The sequence below is a fragment of the Bos taurus genome, chromosome 17, assembly GCF_002263795.3.
Source record: "Bos taurus isolate L1 Dominette 01449 registration number 42190680 breed Hereford chromosome 17, ARS-UCD2.0, whole genome shotgun sequence".
NCBI classification, from domain to species: Eukaryota; Metazoa; Chordata; class Mammalia; order Artiodactyla; family Bovidae; genus Bos; species Bos taurus.
The window spans coordinates 9,051,385-9,078,188 of record NC_037344.1 but is presented as its reverse complement, the minus strand read 5'-3'; positions in this window follow the sequence as shown (position 1 = coordinate 9,078,188).

Sequence of the window (26,804 nt, the reverse complement as noted above, 5' to 3'; positions counted from 1 at the left end):
AAGTTCAACAAAACTGTATTTTTAAAAGCTCTTTAAGGAGCATGGTTTGCTGCTTCTTGCATATCTGTTACATTTTTTTTTTCACCTTTAACTGACTTTTTTCCTCAATTAAAACTTCCTTTCCTCCTACTTTTACCTTGTATATGTCTCATCATATATTTTAATTCTTATCATATCTTGCTTATTTTATTTCCTTAGTGTTTCTTAGCTCAAATTCTGGAGAAAGGAAACTTATTAGTCTAGTTTATTTTTCACTGCCAAGCCATGGATCATGTATCACTGGCCAGTAGGAAGATTGTTATTAAGATGGTGCCAGTCCTGGCCAGTGGGGGTAAAAGGTTATATGGAAAAAACATTGCTGTGGCAGTAAGAGACTCGAGGCATGGAAATTTCACTAAGAGGGGCCTGCAGACAAGTAGGTGCTGATGGAAATCTTATGTTCATTTTGACTTTCTGAACTACTTCCAGCTTCCTGAAAGTGATATGATCTTTCTTTTCTCTGGATCTTTGTAGATACTGATTTTTTCCTATTCTGTAATGGATTTTGGACTTTGCTTCACAAGTAAGCCTACTCCCTTGATTTGAACCTCCGGTGCCCCTTTCAATATGGAACTCTGTCTTGGCATTTGCCCATCCATGCTCTCAATGAGCTGTGCTCCTTGTGAATTGGGGAAGTAGAATCTTAACAAGTGGGATGGAGAAAAACGACATGGAAAATGTATAAATACTTTCTTTGGGTAAAAACTGTCTCAGCGACATCATGCTACTCTGCAGATATTTCTTCCACTTTTTGATTTTGTGACACACAAAAACAAGCAAATAAATATGACACTCATATTCTGGGAGCGAGGAAGTTGAAAAGGTCAAAACAGAGGTTATCTCTTTGATTAGGATGCAAAGTGTAGGAAAGGTGAATAGGCTGAAGAAGCCAAATCTTCCCTGCACAAGCTGTGCAGGGAAACTGTGCTGGAACAAGTGTGACATTGGAGAAGAAACTGCTGAGAAGTGATTTTGACTGTCTGAAGAGGAAGAAGTAGTGAGGACTCTTAGGCTTGACCTTCAGTTTTTCTCTTTTCAAAAGTGTATCTGAAACATTAATATGTTCTGCTATAACAGTTAATGTGGTTTAAGTTGCTTTATAACATATTTGGGAGCAAAAAGGAAATAAAGTCTACTTACTTCTATGTTAAGCAAATTAACAGGTAATTGAAAGCCTTCCAATTCAGGTCATGTGACTGCCACTCTTCTGCCCCCTTTGGGAAGCTCATCTGCCTTGTACCTCCCTCTGTTTGGGTCATATTAAACTCAGCTCATGAACTACAAAATTAAAGATAGTAATCGTAATGTGAAAAGGGATAGAGGCAGTAATGAATGTGATAATGAAAAGGGTTAGGACTTCTTCTACTTTTGAAAAAAGAAAAGAATTATAATTATTAGCTTTCATGTCTGAGAGGGCTGAATTAAACCCCAGTTTTAGGATCTACCCTTTATATAATCTCAAAAAACTTTCTTCAGTCATTCATTCATTCATCCTTCAGAAATAAACTGAGTACATAAAATGAGTGCTTACTGTGTGCCCATAACTGTGCTAGATACTAAATGTGATGGTGGCAAAACAGAACCCGTGTCCTCCAGAAACCTAATTTGGAGACTACCATCAACTTGTATTTTAAATATGAATAAAGTTATTTTTTTTTAAGTTGAGCGAAACATGGTGAAGTATAGTTTAATTCTCCCCCCTAAATTTGAAGTGCCATTATGAAAATGAGATACTTTATAGTACTTGGTAAAAGGGTTTCACACATTGTAAATATTCATAATAAGTAGTATTTATTATTTCCATTGTCTTTGAAAATGTTTAGTATGGGATTATAGTGGTACTAGTAATAAATAAACTGATGGTAAGAATAGAATTAAGTGAAATTTTTATATTACTTAAGTCAAAGAGATAAGTACAGTGGGGTGAGATACAATTTTTGTTGTATGTAAGAAGAACAATTTTTTTTCCCAGTGATCATATATGCCATAAATTCTCTTTTTGGAAGCCTTTGGGAAATAAGGTATAAAATATATAATATTAATTGTTTCAGAAAGACCTTATGGAAAATAGGCTTTATGAGCTATTTAAGTAAGAGGAGGGAGAAAAGTAGATGAGTTTAGATAAGGAGGCTGTTCTGAGCTTAGAGTGCAGCTTGGGAGAAGGTTTGGCTGTAGGTGGAAGTGAAATGCAAATAAGAAGAAGGCTATTTGCACATGTACGTAGAGAAGCAGGGTGAAGCCCCATAGCAGACTAAAGGAATCTAAGGGGAATGAAAGATAAAGGAGCAATGATTAAATAGAGTCGTCCGAATCCAAAGTGTAGTAGATGGTTCCATAGCGAAGTGGTGTGCCCCGTGGTTAAAATGCTGGGTGCAGTGGAGGGAAAGTAATCTGCTGGATTGCGAGAGGGGCTGACTTCCTAGAGGTTGAAAGAAAGACGCAAGTGGGCTACTACGAATGGAGAAGAGTACCGTTTGTTTCTTAGGAATACTGCCTGGAATTACAAACATTTGCTGCTTGTTTTATTTTAACTGTGACAAAATGCATACAACATAAAAATGTTAAATGTACATTTCAGTACAGTTAAGTATATTTGCATTTGTGTGAAGTGGATCTCCAGAACCTCTTCATCTTGCAGAATGGAGAAACTGTATGCCTATGACGTAGCAGCTGCTCCTTTCACCCTCGCTCCCCAGCCCGGGCACACACTTTGTTTCCATGGCTTAGACTGCTGTCGGCCCCTCATAGAGCACAATCATACAATAGCTGTCTTTTTTGTGACTAGTTTATTTCACTCAGCGTCGTGTCTTCAAGTTTGCATGCCTCTTCTAAACCCCTGGGGGAAACATGACTAATCAGAGAAGATACCTTGGTGATGGGGATGAGTATAAACTTTCTTCCTGGAACCTTGAGAGAATCAAATCTTAACCAGGGCTATAGGAACTGGGGACAGAGCAAAGGATAAAGAGATGGAGGAGAAATAGCTTAGACAGAAAACAGTAATATGGACGAAGTTTGTAAAGCAAATAGTGCCTGAAAATGTAACCAGAAGCCACTAGACAAAGGACATAGTAAGTGGGGACCTTTCATAGTGTGACCTAAGCTGATCCCTGGGTCTCTGGAGTGAATAGGAAGCCCTGATATGGCCAGTCTAGTTTAGGCTTTGACACTGGACAAGGAATATGGAGAGCATATCTTTCCAACAGGCACTGTAAAAAACAATCCAAGCTTTTATCCAGGCAAAGACTAATTTCTAATAAGTCCTAAGGAGGAGTCTGAAAGAAGAGTGGACCAGATGATGTGGCAAATGAATCAACTGCCTGGGATTGTGTGCTTTTTGGAGTCTTTCATATGTCACTGTCTATGTCATCTTTCATTCAAATATAGACTGAAGAATTGGCATAAAAGTGTGGCCATATTTTCCAAGATGATCTCAATTCATGTTTGTTCATGGGACAATCTAAGATTATTCTACAAAATGTCAAAGTGTAGCTGAGTAGACACAGGCAAATTTTATATCACACAGCACTAGCTCTTATTACTTGAATTGTGTAAGTAAGTTGTTTCTGAAGGTTTCATACTTCCTCGAGGTTGTTCCTGGGATTCCTAGCACCCTAAGTTATGAGTAGACCAGATGGACACTTGTAGTGTTCTTTAGTTCATTTATGTTTAAATCCATTCTACAGTTCTTTATTAAGTACCTACTGTTTGCTAGGTTATATTCTAGGTGTTGGAAAAATAGAGAAAGATAAAGCTTCTGCTGTCATGGAATTGGCATTCCAGTGTTAGTGAACAAAGAGTAGAAAATAAGAAGAAATAGGTTATTGAACACATAAGATAATTTTAAGTCATGATATGTGTGATATAGAAATAAAATAGGAAGATGTGATAAAAAGTCATGAGGTGTTGTGAGGCTTAGGTAATCATGAAAGACTTCTCTGGGGTGATGACAGTGGAGTTGAGACCCTAAAGACAAGAAAGAAGTCAGCTGGCAGCAGGGAGCGGGGTGTGAAGGGTGGCTGATGGATGAACAGATGCAAAGGCCTAAAGCAGAAATGAGTTTGATGGGGTCTCTGAGGTGGGAAGAGTGTATGATCGGGGAGAGAAGAGTGGAAGGAGATCAGTTGGAGAGAAAGACCTGGCCTGGTCATGCAGCCCATGGCATGGCACAGAATAAGAATTTTATTCTTAGTGTAGTGGGATGCTCTTTGCACAAAAGCAACTGTTTTTAAAGAGTGAAGTTTGGAAGGACTGCTGCTAAAGCTGAAAGAGCCTACATAAAGACCCCGATGCTGGGAAAGATTTTAAGGACAGGAGGAGAAAGGGTTGACAGAAGATGAAATGGTTGGATGCCATCATTGACTCAGTGGACGTGAGTCTGAGCAAACTCTGGGAGGTAGTAAAGGACAGAGAAGCCTGGCGTGCTGCAGTCCATGGGGTCGTGTCTTGGACGTGACTGAGCAACTGAACAAAACAACGATCAACTTTATTACTGTTAAGAGTGATATTGGAGAACGTGACCAAAGAATCACTTTATTGATAAAATTGATATTTGTTGGAATGTATCTAAACTATTTACTTTCTTGTTAGAGAACAAATACTGGAGAATGAATGTTATATCTGTGGACATGTGGGTTATCTATCCCTATAAGACAGATGGGGGAAGAAAGCAGAAAGGGCATGCTGGAAGGTCATCCATCCTAAAGGGCTCACTGGAGGAACTTAAGTAAGAACTGGCTCTGGGTACTGGCGATCCAAACAAGTTTCAGCCCTCAGAGATCTTCTACTTTCATGATGGAAATGACAACTTAACTAGAGCTGCTGGAGATTTGAACCAGTGGAGTTTCTTTGAGGGGAAAAAAAATTCATGTTTAAGGAAATTCTACAATGGACTGTTTTAAATTATAAAACATAAAGTCTCTTGGGGGTAGTATGATGGTAGAGACTTAAACAGAAAAGCAAAACTGAACTAGGAAATAAAATGTTGGGAGTTGAAGGTGTTTATATTGGTCCCCAGGACTTGGAGTAAAGCAGGGAGAGAAGTGGAAAGGATTTCAGAAGCAGTTCAGTTCAGTTCAGTCGCTCAGTCATGGCTGACTCTGCGACCGCATGGACTGTAGCACACCAGGACTCCCTGTCCATCAAAATGCCTGAGTTTCCTCAAACTCACACCCATTTAGTAGGTGATGCCATCCAACCATCTCATCCTCTGTCATCCCCTTCTCCTCCTGCTGTCAATCTTTCCCAGCATCAGGGTCTTTTCCAATAAGTCATTTCTTCATGTCAGGTGGCCAAAGTATTGGGGCTTCATCTTTATAATCAGTCCTTCCAAAGAGTATTCAGGACTGATTTCCTTTAGGATGGACTGGTTGGATCTCCTTGCTGTCCAAGAGATTCTCAAGAGTCTTCTCCAACAACACAGTTCAAAAGCATCAATTCTTTGGTGCTCAGCTTTCTTTACAGTCCAACTCTCACATCCATATGTGACTACTGGAAAAACCATAGCCTTGACTAGATGGACATTTGTTGGCAAAGTAATGTCTCTGCTTTTTAATAGACTGTCTAGGTTGGTCATAACTTTTCTTCCAAGGAGCAAGCATCTTTTAATTTCATGGCTGCAGTCACCAACTGCAGTGATTTGGGAGCTGCCAAAAATAAAAGGCAAAATGATAGGATACTGAAAGAGAAAGGTCAGTAGGTGCCCAATATGCTCCTGGAGATCAGTGGAGAAATAACTCCAGAAAGAATGAAGGGATGGAGCCAAAGCAAAAAGAATACCCAGCTGTGGATGTGACTGGTGATAGAAGCAAGGTCCAATGCTGTAAAGAGCAATATTGAATAGGAACCTGGAATGTCAGGTCCATGAATCAAGGCAAATTGGAAGTGGTCAAACAAGAGATGGCAAGAGTGAATGTCGACATTCTAGGAATCAGCGAACTGAAATGGACTGGAATGGGTGAATTTAACTCAGATGACCATTATATCTACTACTGCGGGCAGGACTCCCTCAGAAGAAATGGAGTAGCCATCATGGTCAACAAAAGAGTCCGAAATGCAGTACTTGGATGCAATCTCAAAAACAACAGAATGATCTCTGTTCGTTTCCAAGGCAAACCATTCAATATCACAGTAATCCAAGTCTATGCCCCAACCAGTAACACTGAAGAAGCTGAAGCTGAATGGTTCTATGAAGACCTACAAGACCTTTTAGAACTAACACCCAAAAAAGATGTCCTTTTCATTATAGGGGACAGGAATGCAAAAGTAGGAAGTCAACAAACACCTGGAATAACAGGCAAATTTGGCCTTGGAATATGGAATGAAGCAGGGCAAAGACTAATAGAGTTTTGCCAAGAAAATGCACTGGTCATAGCAAACACCCTCTTCCAACAATACAAGAGAAGACTCTATACATGGACATCACCAGATGGTCAACACTAAAATCAGATTGATTATATTCTTTGCAGCCAAAGATGGAGAAGCTCTATATAGTCAGCAAAAACAAGACCAGGACCTGACTGTGGCTCAGACCATGAACTCCTTATTGCCAAATTCAGACTTAAATTGAAGAAAGTAGGGAAAACCACTAGACCATTCAGGTATGACCTAAATCAAATCCCTTATGATTATACAGTGGAAGTAAATAGATTTAAGGGCCTAGATCTGATAGATAGAGTGCCTGATGAACTATGGACTGAGGTTCATGACATTGTACAGGAGACAGGGATCAAGACCATCCCCATGGAAAAGAAGTACAGAATGGGAAAGACTAGAGATCTCTTCAAGAAAATCAGAGATATCAAAGGAACATTTCATGCAAAGATGGGCTCGATAAAGGACAGAAATGGTATGGATCTAACAGAAGCAGAAGATATTAAGAAGAGATGGCAAGAATACACAGAAGAACTGTACAAAAAAGATCTTCATGACCCAGATAATCACGATGGTGTGATCACTGACCTAGAGCCAGACATCCTGGAATGTGAAGTCAAGTGGGCCTTAGAAAACATCACTACGAACAAAGCTAGTGGAGGTGATGGAATTCCAGTTGAGCTATTCCAAATCCTGAAAGATGATGCTGTGAAAGTGCTGCACTCAATATGCTAGCAAATATGGAAAACTCAGCCACAGGACTGGAAGAGGTCAGTTTTCATTCCAATCCCAAAGAAAGGCAATGCCAAAGAATGCTCAAACTACCGCACAATTGCACTCATCTCACATGCTAGTAAAGTAATGCTCAAAATTCTCCAAGCCAGGCTTCAGCAATACGTAAACCGTGAACATCCTGATGTTCAAGCTGGTTTTAGAAAAGGCAGAGGAACCAGAGATCAAATTGCCAACATCCGCTGGATCATGGAAAAAGCAAGACAGTTCCAGAAAAACATCTATTTCTGCTTTATTGACTATGCCAAAGCCTTTGACTGTGTGGATCACAATAAACTGTGGAAAATTCTGAAAGAGATGGGAATACCAGACCACCTGACCTGCCTCTTGAGAAATTTGTATGCAGGTCAGGAAGCAACAGTTAGAACTGGACATGGAACAACAGACTGGTTCCAAATAGGAAAAGGAGTACGTCAAGGCTTTATATTGTCACCCTGTTTATTTAACTTATATGCAGAGTACATCATGAGAAATGATGGGCTGGAAGAAACACAAGCTGGAATCAAGATTGCCGGGAGAAATATCAATAACCTCAGATATGAAGATGACACCACCCTTATGGCAGAAAGTGAAGAGGAACTAAAAAGCCTCTTGATGAAAGTGAAAGTGGAGAGTGAAAAAGTTGGCTTAAAGCTCAACATTCAGAAAACGAAGATCATAGCATCTGGTCCCGTCACTTCATGGGAAATAGATGGGGAAACAGTGGAAACAGTGTCAGACTTTATTTTTCTGGGCTCCAAAATCACTGCAGATGGTGACTGCAGCCATGAAATTAAAAGATGCTTACTCCTGGGAAGGAAAGTTATGACCAACCTAGATAGCATATTCAAAAGCAGAGATATTACTTTGCCAACAAAGGTTCATCTAGTCAAGGCTATGGTTTTTCCTGTGGTCATGTATGGATGTGAGAGTTGGACTGTGAAGAAGGCTGAGCGCCGAAGAATTGATGCTTTTGAACTGTGGTGTTGGAGAAGACTCTTGAGAGTCCCTTGGACTGCAAGGAGATCCAACCAGCCCATTATGAAGGAGATCAGCCCTGGGATTTCTTTGGAAGGAATGATGCTAAAGCTGAAACTCCAGTATTTTGGCCACCTCATGTGAAGTGTTGACTCATTGGAAAAGACTCTGATGCTGGGAGGGATTGGGGGCAAGAGGAGAAGGGGATGACAGAGGATGAGATGGCTGGATGGCATCACTGACTCGATGGACGTGTGTCTGAGTGAACTCTGGGTGTTGGTGATGGACAGGGAGGCCTGGCGTGCTGCGATTCATGTGGTCGCAAAGAATCGGACACGACTGAGTGACTGATCTGATCTGATCTGATCTGAAAAATAAAACCTCTCGCTGTTTGCACTGTTTCTCCATCTATTTGCCATGAATTGATGGGACCAGATGCCATGATGATAGTTTTCTGAATGTTGAGCTTTAAGGCAACTTTTTCACTCTCCTCCTTCACTTTCATCAAGAGGCTCTTTAGTTCCTCTTCACTTTCTGCCATCTGCATATCTGAGGTTATTGATACTGCTCCCAGCAATCTTGATTCCAGCTTGTGCTTCATCTGGCCCAGAGTTTCTCATGATGTGCTCTGCATATAAGTTAAATAAGCAGGATTACAATATATAGCCTTGACATACTCCTTTCCTGATTTGGAACCAGTCTGTTGTTCCATGTCCAGTTCTAACTGTTGCTTCCTTACCTGCATACAGATTTCTCAAGAGGCAGATAAGATGGTCTGGTATTCCCAACTGTCTCAGAATTTTCCACAGTTTGTTGTGATCCACACAGTCAAAGACTTTGGCATAATCAATAAAGCACAAGTAGATGTTTTTCTGGAACTGTCTTGCTTTTTCGATGATCCAACGGATGTTGGCAATTTGATCTTTGGTTCCTCTGCCTTTTGTAAATCCACCTTGAACATCTGGAAGTTCACGGTTCATGTATTATTGAAGCCTGACTTGCAGAAGTTCGAGCATTACTTCATTAGCGTGTGAGATGAGTGCAATTGTGCAGAAATTTGAGCATTCTTTGTCATTGCCTTTCTTTGGGATTGGAATGAAATCTGACCTTTTCCAGTCCTGTTGCTGAGTTTTCCAAATGTGCTGGCATATTGAGTGAAGCACTTTCACAGCATCATCTTTTAAGTGTTGCAATAGCTCAACTGGAATTCCGTCACCTCCACTAGCTTTGTTCATAGTGAGGCTTCCTAAGGCCCACTTGACTTCACATTCCAGGATGTCTGGTCTAGGTGAGTGATCACAGCATCGTGGTTATCTGGGTCGTGAAGATCTTTTGTATAGTTTGCCACCTCTTCTTAATATCTTCTGCTTCTGTTAGGTCCATACCATTTCTGTCCTTTATCGAGCCCATCTTTGCATGAACTGTTCCCTTGGTATCTCTAATTTTCTTGAAGAGCTCTCTAGTCTTTCCCATTCTATTGTTTCCCTCTATTTCTTTGCATTGATCACTGAGGAAGGCTTGCTCTTCTCCCCTTGCTATTCTTTGGAATTCTGCATTCAAGTGGGTACATCTTTCCTTTTCTCCTTTGCCTTTAGCTTCTCTTCTTTTCACGGCTATTTCTAAGGCCTCCTGAGACAACCATTTAGCATTTTTGCATTTCTTTTTCTTGTGTTAGGTCTTGATCCCTGTCTCCTGTACAATGTCATGAACCTCTGTCCATAGTTCTTCAGGGACTCTGTCTATCAGGTCTAATCCCTTGAATTTATTTGTCACTTCCACTGTAAAATCAATCATAAGGGATTTGATTTAGGTCATAACTGAATGGTCTATTGGTTTTTCATACTTTCTTCAATTTAAGCCTAAATTTTGCAATAAGGAGTTCATGATCTGAGCCACAGTCAGCTCTTGGTCTTGTTTTTGCTGACTGTATAGAGCTTCTCCATCTTTGGCTGCAAAGAATATAATCAATCTGATTTCGGTGTTGACCATCTGGTGATGTCCATGTATAGAGTCTTCTCTTGTGTTGTTGGAAGAGGGTGTTTGCTATGACCAGTGCATTTTCTTGGGGCCCAGTATGGCAGCACGCAGCTGACTGGGTTCCCAGGAGAGACTGACCAGCTTTAAGGAACTGGAATGAAAAGTTATTTCCTACTTTGGGCTACAGTTCAGTTCAGTCACTCAGTCGTGTCCAACTCTTCGCGACCCCATGAATCGCAGCATGCCAGGCCTCCCTGTCCATCACCAACTCCCGGAGTTCACTCACACTCACGTCCATCGAGTCAGTGATGCCATCCAGCCATCTCATCCTCTGTCGTCCCCTTCTCCTCCTGCCCCCAATCCCTCCCAGCATCAGAATCTTTTCCAATGAGTCAACTCTTCACATGAGGTGGCCAAAATACTGGAGTTTCAGCTTCAGCATCATTCCCTCCAAAGAAATCCCAGGGCTGATCTCCTTCAGAATGGACTGGTTGGATCTCCTTGCAGTCCAAGGGACTCTCAAGAGTCTTCTCCAACACCACAGTTCAAAAGCATCAATTGTTCGGTGCTCAGCCTTCTTCGCAGTCCAACTCTCACATCCATACGTGACCACAGGAAAAACCTTAGCCTTGACTACACGGACCTTTGTTGGCAAAGTAATGTCTCTGCTTTTGAATAAGCTATCTAGGTTGGTCATAACTCTGCTTCCCAGGAGTAAGCGTCTTTTAATTTCACGGCTGCAGTCACCATCTGCAGTGATTCTGGAGCCCAGAAAAATAAAGTCTGACAGTGTTTCCACTGTTTCCCCATCTATTTCCCATGAAGTGATGGGGCCGGATGCCATGATCTTTGTTTTCTGAATGTTGAGCTTTTAGCCAACTTTTTCACTCTCCACTTTCACTTTCATCAAGAGGCTTTTGGGCTACAATGAACTCTTATTATTTACGACATTATTTTGGAAAGTCTGGTATGTACAAGAGCCTTATATTCCTGGTAAAAAGGAGGAACACAGAAGGAAGGGGAATGTCTGTTCTGGGGTGGGGGGTGGATTAAAACGCTGGAAAGAGAAGAGTTAAATCTGAGGTCTGACAGTGAAAAGAAGCAGGAAATTAATAACAGTGGTGGGCACTCAGCCCCTTTTAAATACGGGCAAATAGGGGAGGTTGTGGAGGACTTTCCACCTGAGCCATCTAACTCAGGTATTAAAGGGAGAAAGTGCTACTCCAGAGGGATTGAGGACTTGGGAACTCTTGGGTGGCAAATATTCGAGTTACAGCGAAAATTGTGGCATAGAATGACAAATTTGCATAGACTTGATCAACTTTGCACAGAAGCCTGGGGTTTAGGGGGAGTTCCCCAAGAAGGGCAATGAGAGCTAGCTGTGAAGCTGAGGGTGGGGTAAGGGAGGTGGCTTCCCAGGTCAAGGAAGGTGCAGAAGCCCAGAGCTGTTCAGGCAATTGCAAGTTCATTTCTAGCACCTGAAAAATCAAACTGAAGTTGGTGACACTGGAAGGCTGGTGAGCAGGACCAGGAGACTCACCCCAAAGAAATTTCTTTTCTTCTGCCTTCCTTTTTTTTTTCTTTCGGACACTTAACCAATAAGAGTTTATTTTCTCACAGTTCTGGAGGCTAGAGGTCTGAGATCAAGGTGGGGACAAGGTTGGTTTCTCTGAGGTACTCTCTCCTTGGCTTGAAGATAAACATTTTCTTTCACTTTCTTCACCTGGTCTCCTCTCTGTATCTGGATCATAACTGCTTCTTTTTATAACACATTATCTTATGAAGATTACTGGGTTCCCATAGTTCATAATTAAAAACAGGCTCCTTCCTGGAAGAAAATATATACAGATTTCCATCCCAGAGAGTCCTATGAAACATAATTGTATACTTTATAAAGGTAAATTTTATAGTGTGTGAATTATGTCTCACATTTAAAAAAATAAGCAAATAGGACATAGAAGAAAAATATGGGATTATTTTTTAACAGACACACTCTTATGGGCTGAATTGTCTCAAAGAGCTAAGCTGTGCTCTTGGCCCCATTCTGACGGTAGTTGGGGAGTCAGGGGAGGGGGTTTTCTGAAGGATTCTGCCAAGAAATGCCACTTAAGACATATTTTTTTGTAAGTATAGTTGATTTACAATGTTACATTATCCTTAGGTGTACAACATAATTATTTGATACTTTTATAGATTATACCCCATTTAAATTTATTACAAAATAATGGCTATATTTTCCTGTTGTTTAATCGCTAAGTCGTGTCTGACTTTTTGCAACCCAATTTACTGTAGCCCTCCAGGCTCCTCTGTCCATGGGGATTCTCCAGGCAAGAATACTGGAGTGAGTTACCATTTCCTTCTCCAATATTTTTTTGTGCCGGTCAATATATCCTTGTAGCTTTTTTATTTTATACATAGTAATTCATATCTCTTAATTCCATACTCCTATCTTGCCCCTTTCCCCATTGGTAATCAATCAGTAATTTGTTATCTGTAAGTCTGTTTCTGCTTTGTTATACTTATTAATTTTTGCTACATTTTAGATTCCACATATAAGTGATAACATCTTTTTTAATTTTATTTTTTTATTGGGGTATAATTGCTTTACAATGTTGTGTTAGTTTCTGCTGTACAACGAAGTGAATCAGGTCTGTGTATGTATATGTATGAAGGGTGGAAGGAGAGGGTGGGAGGGAGATTCTTGAGGGAGGTGATAATATCTTGTAAGCTGTGTTTATGCAAATGACAACTTAAGTCCTATTTAGAGTTGACTAGGAAAGGGCTGCCAGAGAAGGCGATGGCACCCCAATCCAGTACTCTTGCCTGGAAAATCCCATAGGCGGAGGAACCTGGTAGGCTGCAGTCCATGGGGTCGCTAAGAGTTGGACACGACTGGGTGACTTCACTTTCACTTTTCACTTTCATGCATTGGAGAAGGAAATGGCAACCCACTCCAGTGTTCTTGCCTGGAGAATCCCAGGGACGGCAGAGCCTGGTAGGCTGCTGTCTATGGGGTCACACAGAGTTGGACATGACTGAAGTGACTTAGCAGCAGCAGCAGAAACAGGAAAGGGCTGCAGGCTTCTATGGAGGCTCTTCCCACCTCTTTGCCCTCCTGCTGTAACTTCTGATCATCTCAGACTCTCAGACCACATCCTAGGGCCAGGATGTCCTCCTACCCCTTGGGGCATCCTGTGACCTGGTCTGGTCTTCCTGTTCTCTCTTCTTTTCCTTATCACAGATCCTTTGTCACTGTCTGGAGGCCTTGTTCTTTGTTCTGTCAAAGAACTGGTGAAGCCCATGCTCCTTCTGAGGAGCATCTTCTCAGCAGGGCCCAGGGGAGGTGAACTTGCACTGACTCTTCACCTTCAGCCGGCCACAGTCTCTGCTTCAACTCCAGCATCTGGCCTGCGACACAATATTAGACCAACACAAAAATCTACCTAATCATTGCAACCACTTCTATATTATTCCAATTTACAGATGAAGAAATTAAACTCCAGATGATTATTGATCTTATATGAGGTCACATCCTTGCAGAGTGGCCCACTGAGGATTTAAAGGGAGGGGGTCTCATTCTTTTACAAGTGGTTGACCAGATTTCCCAGCACCACTTGTTAAAGAGATTGTCTTTAATCCATTGTATATTCTTGCCTCCTTTGTCAAAGATAAGGTGTCCATATGTGCGTGGATTTATCTCTGGGCTTTCTATTTTGTTCCATTGATCTATATTTCTGTCTTTGTGCCAGTACCATACTGTCTTGATAACTGTGGCTTTGTAGTAGAGCCTGAAGTCAGGTAGGTTGATTCCTCCAGTTCCATTCTTCTTTCTCAGGATCGCTTTGGCTATTTGAGGTTTTTTTGTATTTCCATACAAATTGTGAAATTATTTGTTCTAGCTCTGTGAAGAATACTGTTGGTAGCTTGATAGGGATTGCATTGAATCTATAAATTGCTTTGGGTAGTATACTCATTTTCACTATATTGATTCTTCCAATCCATGAACATGGTATATTTCTCCATCTATTAGTATCCTCTTTGATTTCTTTCACCAGTGTTTTATAGTTTTCTATATATAGGTCTTTAGTTTCTTTAGGTAGATATATTTCCAAGTATTTTATTCTTTCCATTGCAATGGTGAATGGAATTGTTTCCTTAATTTCTCTTTCTATTTTCTCATTATTAGTGTATAGGAATGCAAGGGATTTCTGTGTGTTGATTTTATATCCTGCAACTTTACTATAGTCATTGATTAGTTCTAGTAATTTTCTGGTGGAGTCTTTAGGATTTTCTATGTAGAGGATCATGTCATCTGCAAATAGTGAGAGTTTTACTTCTTCTTTTCCAATTTGGATTCCTTTTATTTCTTTTTCTGCTCTGATTGCTATGGCCAAAACTTCCAAAACTATGTTGAATAGTAATGGTGAAAGTGGGCACCCTTGTCTTGTTCCTGACTTTAGAGGAAATGCTTTCAATTTTTCACCATTGAGGATAATGTTTGCTGTGGGTTTGTCATATATAGCTTTTATTATGTTGAGGTATGTTCCTTCTATTCCTGCTTTCTGGAGAGTTTTTATCATAAATGGATGTTGAATTTTGTCAAAGGCTTTCTCTGCATCTATTGAGATAATCATATGGTTTTTATTTTTCAATTTGTTAATGTGGTGTATTACATTGATTGATTTGCAGATATTGAAGAATCCTTGCATCCCTGGGATAAAGCCCACTTGGTCATGGTGTATGATTTTTTTAATGTGTTGTTGGATTCTGATTGCTAGAATTTTGTTAAGGATTTTTGCATCTATGTTCATCAGTGATATTGGCCTGTAGTTTTCTTTTTTTGTGGGATCTTTGTCAGGTTTTGGTATTAGGGTGATTGTGGCCTCATAGAATGAGTTTGGAAGTTTACCTTCCTCTGCAATTTTCTGGAAGAGTTTGAGCAGGATAGGTGTTAACTCTTCTCTAAATTTTTGGTAGAATTCAGCTGTGAAGCCATCTGGACCTGGGCTTTTGTTTGCTGGAAGATTTTTGATTGCAGTTTCAATTTCCGTGCTTGTGATGGGTCTGTTAAGATTTTCTATTTCTTCCTGGTCCAGTTTTGGAAAGTTGTACTTTTCTAAGAATTTGTCCATTTCTTCCACGTTGTCCATTTTATTAACACTTTCTAACACCATACACAAAAATAAACTCAAAATGGATTAAAGATCTAAACATAAGACCAGAAACTATAAAACTCCTAGAGGAGAACATAGGCAAAACACTCTCTGACATACATCACAGCAGGATCCTCTATGACCCACCTCCCAGAATATTGGAAATAATAGAAAAAATAAACAAATGGGACCTAATTAACCTTAAAAGCTTCTGCACATCAAAGGAAACTATTAGCAAGGTGAAAAGACAGCCTTCAGAATGGGAGAAAATAATAGCAAATGAAGCAACTGACAAACAACTAATCTCAAAAATATACAAGCAACTCCTACAGCTCAACTCCAGAAAAATAAATGACCCAATCAAAAAATGGGCCAAAGAACTAAATAGACATTTCTCCAAAGAAGACATACAGATGGCTAACACACACATGAAAAGATGCTCAACATCACTCATTATCAGAGAAATGCAAATCAAAACCACTATGAGGTACCATTTCACACCAGTCAGAATGGCTGTGATCCAAAAGTCTACAAATAATAAATGCTGGAGAGGGTGTGGAGAAAAGGGAACCCTCTTACACTGTTGGTGGGAATGCAAACTAGTACAGCCACTATGGAGAACAGTGTGGAGATTCCTTAAAAAACTGGAAATAGAACTGCCTTATGATCCAGCAATCCCACTGCTGGGCATACACACTGAGGAAACCAGAAGGGAAAGAGACACGTGTACCCCAATGTTCATCGCAGCACTGTTTATAATAGCCAGGACATGGAAGCAACCTAGATGCCCATCAGCAGATGAATGGATAATAAAGCAGTGGTACATATACACAATGGAGTATTACTCAGCCATTAAAAACAAAACATTTGAATCAGTTCTAATGAGGTGGATGAAACTGGAGCCTATTATACAGAGTGAAGTAAGCCAGAAGGAAAAACACCAATACAGTATACTAACGCATATATATGGAATTTAGAAAGATGGTAACAATAACCCTGTGTACGAGACAGCAAAAGAGACAGTGATGTACAGAACAATCTTATGGACTCTGTGGGAGAGGGAGAGGGTGGGAAGATTTGGGAGAATGGCATTGAAACATGTAAAATATCATGTATGAAATGAGATGCCAGTCCAGGTTCAATGCACGATACTGGATGCTTGGGGCTAGTGCACTGGGACGACCCAGAGGGATGGTATGGGGAGGGAGGAGGGAGGAGGGTTTAGGATGGGGAACACATGTATACCTGTGGTGGATTCATTTTTATATTTGGCAAAACTAATACAATTATGCAAAGTTTAAAATTTAAAAAAAATAAAAAATAAAAAATAAAGGGAGGGGGGTCATCCTCATGACCATGGTTGACATGAACTTCAAAAAAGAAAACAGCAGTGTGTGTCAGTTCCATATTCTGGTATTTTGATGGAGAAATATGATTGGATTAGGATAATTAAATGGATACATAACTTGTTGAACAACCATATATAAAGACACTGATGGATGAGTTGAGGTGGGCCTGGAGCAAGATGCCTCATGGCTAGCTCAGTGTTAAGTTCTCAATCATGTCCTCCTCAGCAATTTTATGACTGGAACAAAGATATATGGGTAATATTTAATATTTAATTTGTAGTCATACAAATGCTGGAAGGATAACAAAACTGACAGACTCATCATTCAAAATGGTCTTAACAAGCCAAAATATTGGGCTGAATTTTCTCCAACTTTTTAATAAAAATTCCATACATGAAAAAAGATTTAAGGAATACCATTAATGGACACTCAGGTACTGAGTACTTATATTAAACCATGGTTAATATTTTGTCAATTTCTTTACCTCTCTTTCTAAATATTCTTCTAACAATTTGAAAGAAAGTTGCAGACCTCATAAAATTTGACTGCTAAATACTTCTCTGTCTTCTAAAAATACATCCTTTTATATCTAATTCTAATATCTAAAAAAAATAGCAATTCCCCAAGATCATAATATCCAGTCTATATTCAAAATTTTTTGGTTTTTTTATTCTGGTAAAATATTTGTAACATAAGCAACATACCTTTTTGACCATTAAGCAACCAGTTCAGGGGCATTAAATACATTCACATTGTTATACAACCATCCCTGCCATTCATCTCTAGAACTTTTTCATCATCAGCATCACCTCAATTATTGACTCACTGAAGTTGATTTGAGATTTTGTAGGAACAGTGCAAATAACACTTGGATGTAAAAGCCAGCTTCATAAGCACACGGCTGAGGACGTAGGAACATACTTGTAGCATGAATATAATAGAGCTAGAGATTTTAGTCTACAAGTTCAGTAAGTTTGTGAATGTCAAGAAGTGCAGAATTAGGCTGAAGTATAGTCCTGGACTCAGAGAAGAGAGAAGTCTGTTTTCTGCACTGCTCAGGCCCTATTGGGAATATTGTGTCCAGTTCTGGGCTCCATACCATTAGGGAGTCATAAAACTGCTGTCTGGAAGATGAGGGGGTTTTAAAAAGACATCATCTGAGAAACAGAAAGAAATTGGATATTTGGGGCTTGTGAAAAAAATAAACATTGATACCTTAAATAAGAGATGTCATTTTAACTGCCTTGGAATATTTAAAGAACTCCCATTTGGAAAGTATATTTGTCTAAGGGGTAGATCCAAGGCTAATAAGAGGAAGGTGCCATGGGAAAAGCTTCAATTCAGACTAATAATTTAATCAGAATGGCTGGAGTTGATTGAAAGTGTTGCCTTAGGAAGTAGTTTGTTCCCTGTCACAAGTGGCATTCATTGTAATACTTGGCAGAGGAAACCCAAGCTTTGAGCGGCTTTTGGGATGAAATGACTTTTGGATCTCTTCTGGACTATATTTTGTTTAGGATTCTTTTATTGGCCTGGCCAAAAATTTGATTTGGGTTTTCTATAACAGCACATGGAAAAACCGGAACGACCAACCCATAGTTGCAAGAAACAGACCCCAAAAGTACCTTCTTAGGTAAAAGAAAAATCTCTTGAAAGAATGCTTGAACTGTTGTGTATGAGCCGTGGCATGGACGAACACTGAAACTCAAGTAGGGCAGACCACTCTTGTCTCTCTCTCTTTTTTCCTCCCTCCCATCTGTCCCCATCTCTGACTTGCTCTGTTCTCTTGCTCACTCTTTTTCCTCTCTCTCTCTCGAGCTCTGGCCTCAATCTTTCTCATTGATTTGGCAGCAGCCTGGTTAGAGAAAAAGGCTGCTGACTGTTTCTGAATCTTAAGATGTTTGGTTGAAAACTCCTAGAGAAAGACTGTGTGACCAGTCAACTCTGGCCAGGGCGGGGTGGGGGAAGGTGAGGACGAACAAACTGGCTTGAACCGTCAGGTTGTGAACTCTCCCAGGTAACAAGGCACTCTATGATGAAAGTTCAAACGCTTCAGAGGACAGGGGTGAGCATTAAGACCCTGTCCTGTCTTAAATGACATAAACGGCCAGTCCTGAAGGAAAATCACACAGTCTGCAGAGTCCTTCGTGGCGACCTCAAGCCACCCTGGAGGAGAAGCTGCTGGGAGGTCACCTGGATGGGCCACATGAAATGTTGAAACATACTTGGGGGCTGCTAGGAAATCCCTGACACCCACAGGGCGGCCAGGAATGCAGCAAGTCAAGTAAGGCTTTCTTTTCTAAGAAAGTAGCGGGGAGCCATGGGACAAGGGCAATGGTGCACGCCCGGCTTAGGCTCTGCAAACATTTGCTTGGTGGCTGAAAGCCAGGGGCGAGGCCTGGGACCAGGGGACCAGAGGATGGTAGCCGCTATCCAAGCATTTTAGTGGAAAAGTCCATTCTTCCTTGTCATGTAAGAGAACTGAAGATCCAAATAATCTTGAACTTGGGAATTATCTGACTCCTGATATTTCGTCTCTTCTCTAGATCAGCAGTCCCCAAAGTTTTTGGCACTAATTTCATGGAAGATGATTTTCCCACAGACCAGCCTGGAGAGGGGATGGTTTGGGGATGATTCAAGTGCACTACATTTATTGGGCACATTATATTTATTATTATTACTTCAGCTCCACCTCAGGTCATCAGGCATTAGATCCTGGCAGTTAGGGACCCCCGCTGTATACACCATCCTGTGTCTGAGAAATGACCTTTACAAAAGACTGCCTGACTTCCTAGGCATCTATGGTTTCAGCAGGACCTGGGCTTGGCTCCCAGAGGGAGGGACAAATGTCCCCAAGCACCAGCTTATGCGGTCATAGAAAGGACACTAACTGAAGAACTTTCCATTTTAATTTTTGTACTAGTTGTTTTTAATTTGCTGACTATCATGTGCATGCACACTCATTGTGCTATGAAATTATTCATTTGTGGGCAAATTCTATTAATATAAGTCATAGCGGGGAATTCAGAGACACATAAACACATAACGTGTCCCTGGAGTGAAGTCCCCTCCCTGGGCTACTGTGTACCTTCTGGCTTTTCATGGCCTATCTCTGTTTCTCCCTCTCCCTCTAAGGCTGACCTGCAACAGGACCATTTCAGGAGTGGAGAAAGGCTTCGGAATGAATGGCTGTTAGTGCAGATACTCTGGCTTTTGTCTAATCCAATGTGGAAGTGGGAGGAGAGTGATGATGATGGTGGTGCTGATGACAGCAAGGATGAAAATAGGTTTCAGGTGGATCTGCTTAGCTGTTCCCAGAATGTCGTACAAATGCCAGGGTAACCAATGAAATAAAAGGTAAAGTCAGAACACACCACTGCTTCTCTGAAAACCCATAATGGGAATGTCAACGGTTTGAATGTTTCATTACATTTTATTTTTTATAAGATGCTTCAGGGTATAGAAAGAATCAAAAGTAATGGTTAAAACATGGAGGAGCAGGAGTGATGAGTCCTGGAATTGAAAATAATCATCACCCTTGGTTACTGTGGGTAAATAATATACTATAAAAACCTTGGGAAGAAAAAGGCAATGCCTGAAAATAGTAGCCCCGACATAGATCTAAACAGGTCTACAAAAACCAGTTAGGACGAGAGAGAGAGACGACCCGACTTTCTCTTCCCAGACACTGATGCCAGGAAATAGAACAGGGATGCCATTTGGGGGAATTTGCTACAGAATGTCACAGTGGCTGCAGTGACAGCAAACATGCTCTGGTGTCACAGTGAGTTATGGACGGGACCTGTGTCTCTGACAAATGTGCCTCGTGTGAAAGCTACAGCATGTGAAAATACATGGCTTTTCCCCTCCCTGCATCTCTTGATATGGAACACATAATCTGTGGAAGACGTACGCATGTTCATGAGCAGAATAAATCAAGAGTGAGCCCAGCCGGCTTGGGAAGGGAAACACAGGCCAAGAAGAGGGCCCACTGCTTTTCTGCTATGGCAATCTGCTAGCCTCCAAAAAGTTCATGGCCATCGGTGAGCTTCTAGAGGATCCCTGGAAGAGGGAATGGCTCCCCACTCCAGTATTCTTGTCTGGAGAATTCCATGGACAGAGGAGCCTGGTAGGCTACAGTCCATGGTATTGCAAAGAGTCAGACATGACTGAGCTATTAACACACTTTCTAGAGGGTGGCCATGTGCCTTTTTGATTCAGTCAGCAACACACTTTTAAAAGTGACTACCTGGATGTTGGAACTTAGGCAGTATGTGGGAAAATGGTACAAATTTCCTCCATTGAATAGTGTTTTAAACACCAAAGGCTACTTGTTAGACAATTTGAGCACTGTTTATATGAAGAGCATGGCCACATGTACCTCAGGGAGGCTAATGTGGATCATGTGCAACTTGTCAAGCAAGACTTTCAGCTTTTCTGGCTGTGACCAACTCTTAACACATTTTACATTGAAAATGCATTATACGCACATGCAAAGAAACACACATACATGATTTTATGAAACAATAATGAGCCTAGCAATGGGCATTGCTCTCTAATTTTACCATTCTATTCTATTTCCTCCCTTCCTCTTTCTCTTTCTTTTTTTTACATATTAAATTGGTTATGACTTACTGTTTAAACAGCTCTGCATTAAAGGGCAGAGAGATGCAGCAGAGCATCTGTGCTGTAGCCAACAGGCTGATCATAAGCCCTAGGAGAGAAGAGGCATCCTTGACACCTAGCACAGGCATAAATGTATCACTACCTGTAAAAAGATGTTAAAGATGTGTACTTCTGGGTATCTCTGTGAGAATGAAAGGATCTAGAACAGTGCCTGACACATACTTGGCCATCCTTTTTATTGGTAATATTATGACTAAAGGCTCAGTGGCAGTTTCTGTAAAGCACAGCCAATTTACTTGTCCATTCTTTTACTCATTTACTTCTGTAATGCTTCATAAATTTTCTGAACAATGCCAAGCATTTGACATTCATTACTGGTGGCTCAGTCAGGAAAGAATCCGTCTGCAGTGAAGGAGACGACCTGCAATGCAGGAAACTTGGTTTTGATCCCTGGGTTGGGAAGCTCCCCTGGAGGAGGAAATGGCAACCCACTCCAGTATTCTTGCCTGAGAAATCCCATGGACAGAAGAGCCTGGTGGGCTGTAGTCCATGGGGTTGCACAGAGTCGGACATGACTTAGTGACTAAACTAACTGCTATTGTTATCTTCTTAGCAACTCTATGCTGCTGCTGCTGCTGCTGCTAAGTCACTTCAGTCGTGTCCGACTCTTAGTGACCCCATGGACTTCAGCCTACCAGACTCCTCCGTCCATGGGATTTTCCAGACAAGCAACTCTATGAGACAGGGACTATTAGTCTCAGTTTATAGATGAGGCTAGAAAGCTGAGCTACCTGCTGAACGTCTAGTCTTTGACATAAAAGTCTAAAGTATCATATGGAGGGAAGTGGAGTTGAATATAAGGTATTTTAGACAGATAAATTGGCAGTTGCAGAAGTTTAGGGAACAATCCTAACACTTTATTTCATATATATATTGTTTCCCCTCTCACTTTTGTGAACACTGTGAATTGGATAAGTGTAAAGAAGGTAGACAAGATAGACATCATTTGTGACATAAGAAAGGAATAAGAGAAGTATGGTTTACTTCAAGTTCCCACACAACTACTTTCTTTCAGAAGCTTCTTCTCAGTCCTATGTATGTGATTCCACTGTAGTGGGCAGATTGGAATCATCCAGAAGTGACTGAAGCTCCAAATTGATAGAGGTCAAGGAAATGTGACAAGAGGTAGATTATCTGTAAAGCAGGAACAAGAGGCAGCCAAAGTCAAATGGGAAAATTTGAGACAAGGAGGACCAAGTAAATAAGAACATTTAAATGGATAAGGATTGTCAATTATCTGGATCTGGTATTGTCAGGGGGTACAGGCTGGATGAGCAGTGATTAATTTCCTAGGATGGGTTTTCTCAGCCCAGATGCAACTTTTGAAGGACTGGGGCTATCCCATCTTTACCTAAGTCTTTTAAGTTCAATAAGGGTGGACATTATAGCCACCAAGTTCAAGAGCTGGTGGCTCTTCCTTTACATAGAATTTCACTCCTTATTAATTATGACTTAAACTGCTTCTTGAAAATTGCTTTTCCAATTTATATCCTCTGTGAAGTGAGGCACATTTCCATATATCATATGAAAATATTTCACATTTACTGGGCTTCCTGTTTGGTTCTCCAAGATGAGATTTGAAAAGCAATCTGCTCTTGCTTGTCTTGAAGGAGACCAAAGATTATTGATTGATCATTTAGTTTGGGGTCACGGGAAAATAAGTTGCACTTAATGCTACATGGCCTATCCCTGAAGGAGATGTTTAAGGTGTTCGTAATTTGTTAATTTAGTTTTGGCTGTGCTGCATCTGCACTGCCGGTCTTAGGCTTTCTCTAGTTTTGAGTGGGGCCCACTCTCTAGCTGTGGTGGGCAGGCTTCTCATTGTGGTAGTGTCTCTTGTTGAGGATCATAGGCTCTAGGGGAGTGGACTTCAGGAGTTTTGTCTCATAGCTTCAGTAGTTGTAACACACGGACTCAGTCGTTGTGGCACATGGGCTTAGTAGCACCACAGAATGTGGGATCTTCCCGAATCAAACCCATGTCTGCTTCATTGGCAGGCAGATTCTTAACCAGTGGACCACCAGGGAAGTCCCTATAATTTATTAACTGGACTATTTGCAAAGTGAGAACCCATCTCTTGTGGAATGTGATGGGAATTTCCTTGCTAAGAATGTTCTTGTTACAAGCTTTCACTCTTCTCTGACTTTCCTGTGAAGTTTGTTGCACATTTTTTGCTGATACATCCTTGACCCATCTTAAGTCATGTCTTCCCTACTTGGGGCCTTCTCTAACACCAGAGAGCTCCACTATTATCAACCTCCCTTTCCATTTCTAGGAAGCCTCTCAGCAGTCTCATCTAACTACCAATTATACCCACACGTACATGTGTGCACATCTTTAAATTATTAAACCTGGTACACCATGAGCCATGGGTACTGGCCTTAACAGACCACTTGGTATTGACTGATGAACAGTCTGGCTCATTAGTCTTTCACACTGGCATTCCAAATCACACATATCTAGGTAAAGGGAGATGTTTCTTAGTACGCCCTGTTGGTAGAAATGGGAGGTTTTCAATCAGAATTCCTAGACTGTCCTTTGAATCACATGCTCTGACCTGACACTTCCCTTCTGCTGATGGCACTTCTTGTTTTGCTGGGAACTCATGGCCTCCCATCTGCTCTTCTTTGTCCACTGCTCATTGTTACTGCCAGCAGTTTTATTCTGTTAGTTTCTCTGAGCTGATGTCTTTACCAGTGAAGTGTCCTTACCTCCTTTATTGTCCCTTTTTCTGCTGAACTCTAGTATGTGTGTGTATGTGTGTGTGCGTGTGTATGTGTGTGTATGTGTGTCTGTGCACGTGTATGCATGTATGTGTGCGTGTGTGTGTATGTGTGTGTGTGTGTGTGTGTTAGTCACTCTGTCCTGTCTGACTCTTTGCGACCCCATATACTGTGGCCCGCCAGGCTCCTCTGTCCATGGGATTTCCCAGGCAAGAATACGGGAGTGTGTTGCCCTTCCCTTTTCCAGGGGATCCTCCCGACTCAGGGATTGAACCCATGTCTCCCACATTGCAGGAAGGTTCTTTGCCATCTGAGTCACTAGAGAAGCTGAAGCTCTAGTATATCACCAAACGGACTTGTGTGGGAATATATGTTTACTGAAAAGCTAGGGAAGTGAAATAACACGGCAGCGACTCCGCAAGTCTGTGTGCAATTCTTTAGACCCAATATTTACCACTCATGTTCGTGCTTAGTCGCTTAGTCGTTTCTGACTCTTTGCAACTCCGTGGGGTCACAGGCTCCTCTGTCCATGAGATTTTCCAGGCAAGAATTCTGGACTGGGTTGCCATTGCCTTCTCCAGGGGATCTTCCCAACCCAGGAATTGAACCAGGGTCTCCTGCATTGCAGGTGGATTCTTTACCAGCTGAACTACCAGGGAAGCCCAACATTTACCACATCCCTACCCATTTTCTAGGGGAAAAGTACTCAGAAGTTAAACTCTTCAGAGAAATTTCTCTCTAGTGGGGTTTCTCAGTGTTGGTGCCATTGACATTTTGCACCAGACAGTCCTCTGTTGTGGGCTTGTCCTGTGCATTGTAGGATGGTTAGCAGCATCTTCGATTCTATCCACTGGATGCCAATAGCACTTTTCTATTGATAGCACTTTTGGTCATGTTGATGACCAAAAATGTCTCCAGACCTTACCACATGTCCCTGGGGAGCCAGTATCATCTCTGGTTGAGGACCTGTGCTCTCAACAGACTTGCTCTTCAAAATGTGGTCTATAAAGGAGTAGCAGGATCATTACCCGGGACTTTGTTAGAAATGCAGACTCTGTCTTGCCCCAGGTATACTTCATCAGAGTCTGCATCCTGACATGATTTCCTTCTTTTGACCTTAACCATTTTGAAGCCCTGCTCTAGAGAATGTCTCCTATTTCTGCTCCATGGTCAGATCCATCTTTTTCTCAGATCTCCTAATAGTTTCTGGATACATTTCCACCTTTTTGGAAATTCTTCAAGCTGCTCATAGGCATTTGTGCTAACTCAAGAGCCATGGCTGGCCCACTTCCTTCCAGCAGTTCTTCCCCTCAGTTCTGAGTTATTAATGCTATAACAATGCCTCAGAGACTCTAGTTCTAGAATAATATTCCAGAAGACAAGCCTGGGCTGGAGAGGGTAGGAGGAATTTGGGTCAATAAGCCTGTAAGGATAGCTCAGATGGGTACTGACGTTCCATGTCTGTCTGCTTTGAAATTTCCTTGCTTGTGGGATTTGAAATTAAGCCTAGACTGATTCCGTAGATAAGGCTGTTATCCATCATCTACTTATAATATACTTGGTAATCCATGAAATTCATAATCTATGAATTGGCAGTAGGAAACACGGCCAGTCTATCAGCCTTTTACCAATGACTCTCCTCATTTTCAGCAGTCCTTAAGAGTACAATATCATGGTTTAACACTCCTTCCCAATAAATTAGTTTAAATACTTGAATACTGTACCAGCAGGGCTCATAGGCTTTTCTTATTTTGATACCTAATATCCAGTTTCTTTTAAAATTGTTGTTTTGTCATCTATTTTAATTTTATTGAAATTTAGAACTGGGACATACACATACTTTCAAATATTTATAATCTTTGAATTTCAATTCATAGGTCATTTCTAAGCAATTAAGGCAACTAACAAAATGCACATACATACATACATACATGTACACATGTGTTAGTTGCTTGGAGACAGTGTGAATGTTGGGAGCCATCTAATTTTAGATTTGACAAGGTTGTGTGTCATGTAAGGCAATAAACTTATTTAGGGCACAAATACTGTCTCCCAGGTTCCTCCAAGTGCTGACTCTGGTTCTCGCCTTGAGACCCGGTATCTCCATTCTGTGAGTATCTTGCTTTCTTCCAGGGTAACTTCTGTGTCATCAAAGTCATGGATAACAACTAGTGTCTCTATTGTTTCAAGATTTTTGCTATTTTCCTCCCACAGTTTTCCTAGTCTCAACCCCTGGCCTTTTAATTTCATGAATTTGGGCCATCCTGATTTCCTATCTCCAACGAAGATAACTCTAGTAACTTGAAGAAGATTAGGGAAAATATGATTTAGAAGGCCAGGCTTAGAACTTCATTTCCCAGGTTCATTATCCCCATATGTTAATCATCAATTTGTTGCTTTCTCAATCCAAACCCAGTCTTCTGTGTACTGTTTTATTTTATTTTTTAATATTTCTGGTAGGTAGCTAGTATGTAAAGCTGTTTCTTTTTTATCGTTTAATTTATTTTGTTTATTTATTTTTGGCTGTGCTGCCTCTTCATTGCTGCACGCGGGTTTCTCTAGCTGTGGCGTGTGAGTTGTTAGTTGCAGCTCAGGTCAGTAGCTGTAGCACATGGGCTTAGTTGCTCCATGGCATGTGGGATCTTGCAGCCATGAAATTAAAAGGTGCTTACTCCTTGGAAGGAAAGTTATAACCAACCTAGATAGCATATTCAAAAGCAGAGACATTACTTTGCCAACAAAGGTCCGTCTAGTCA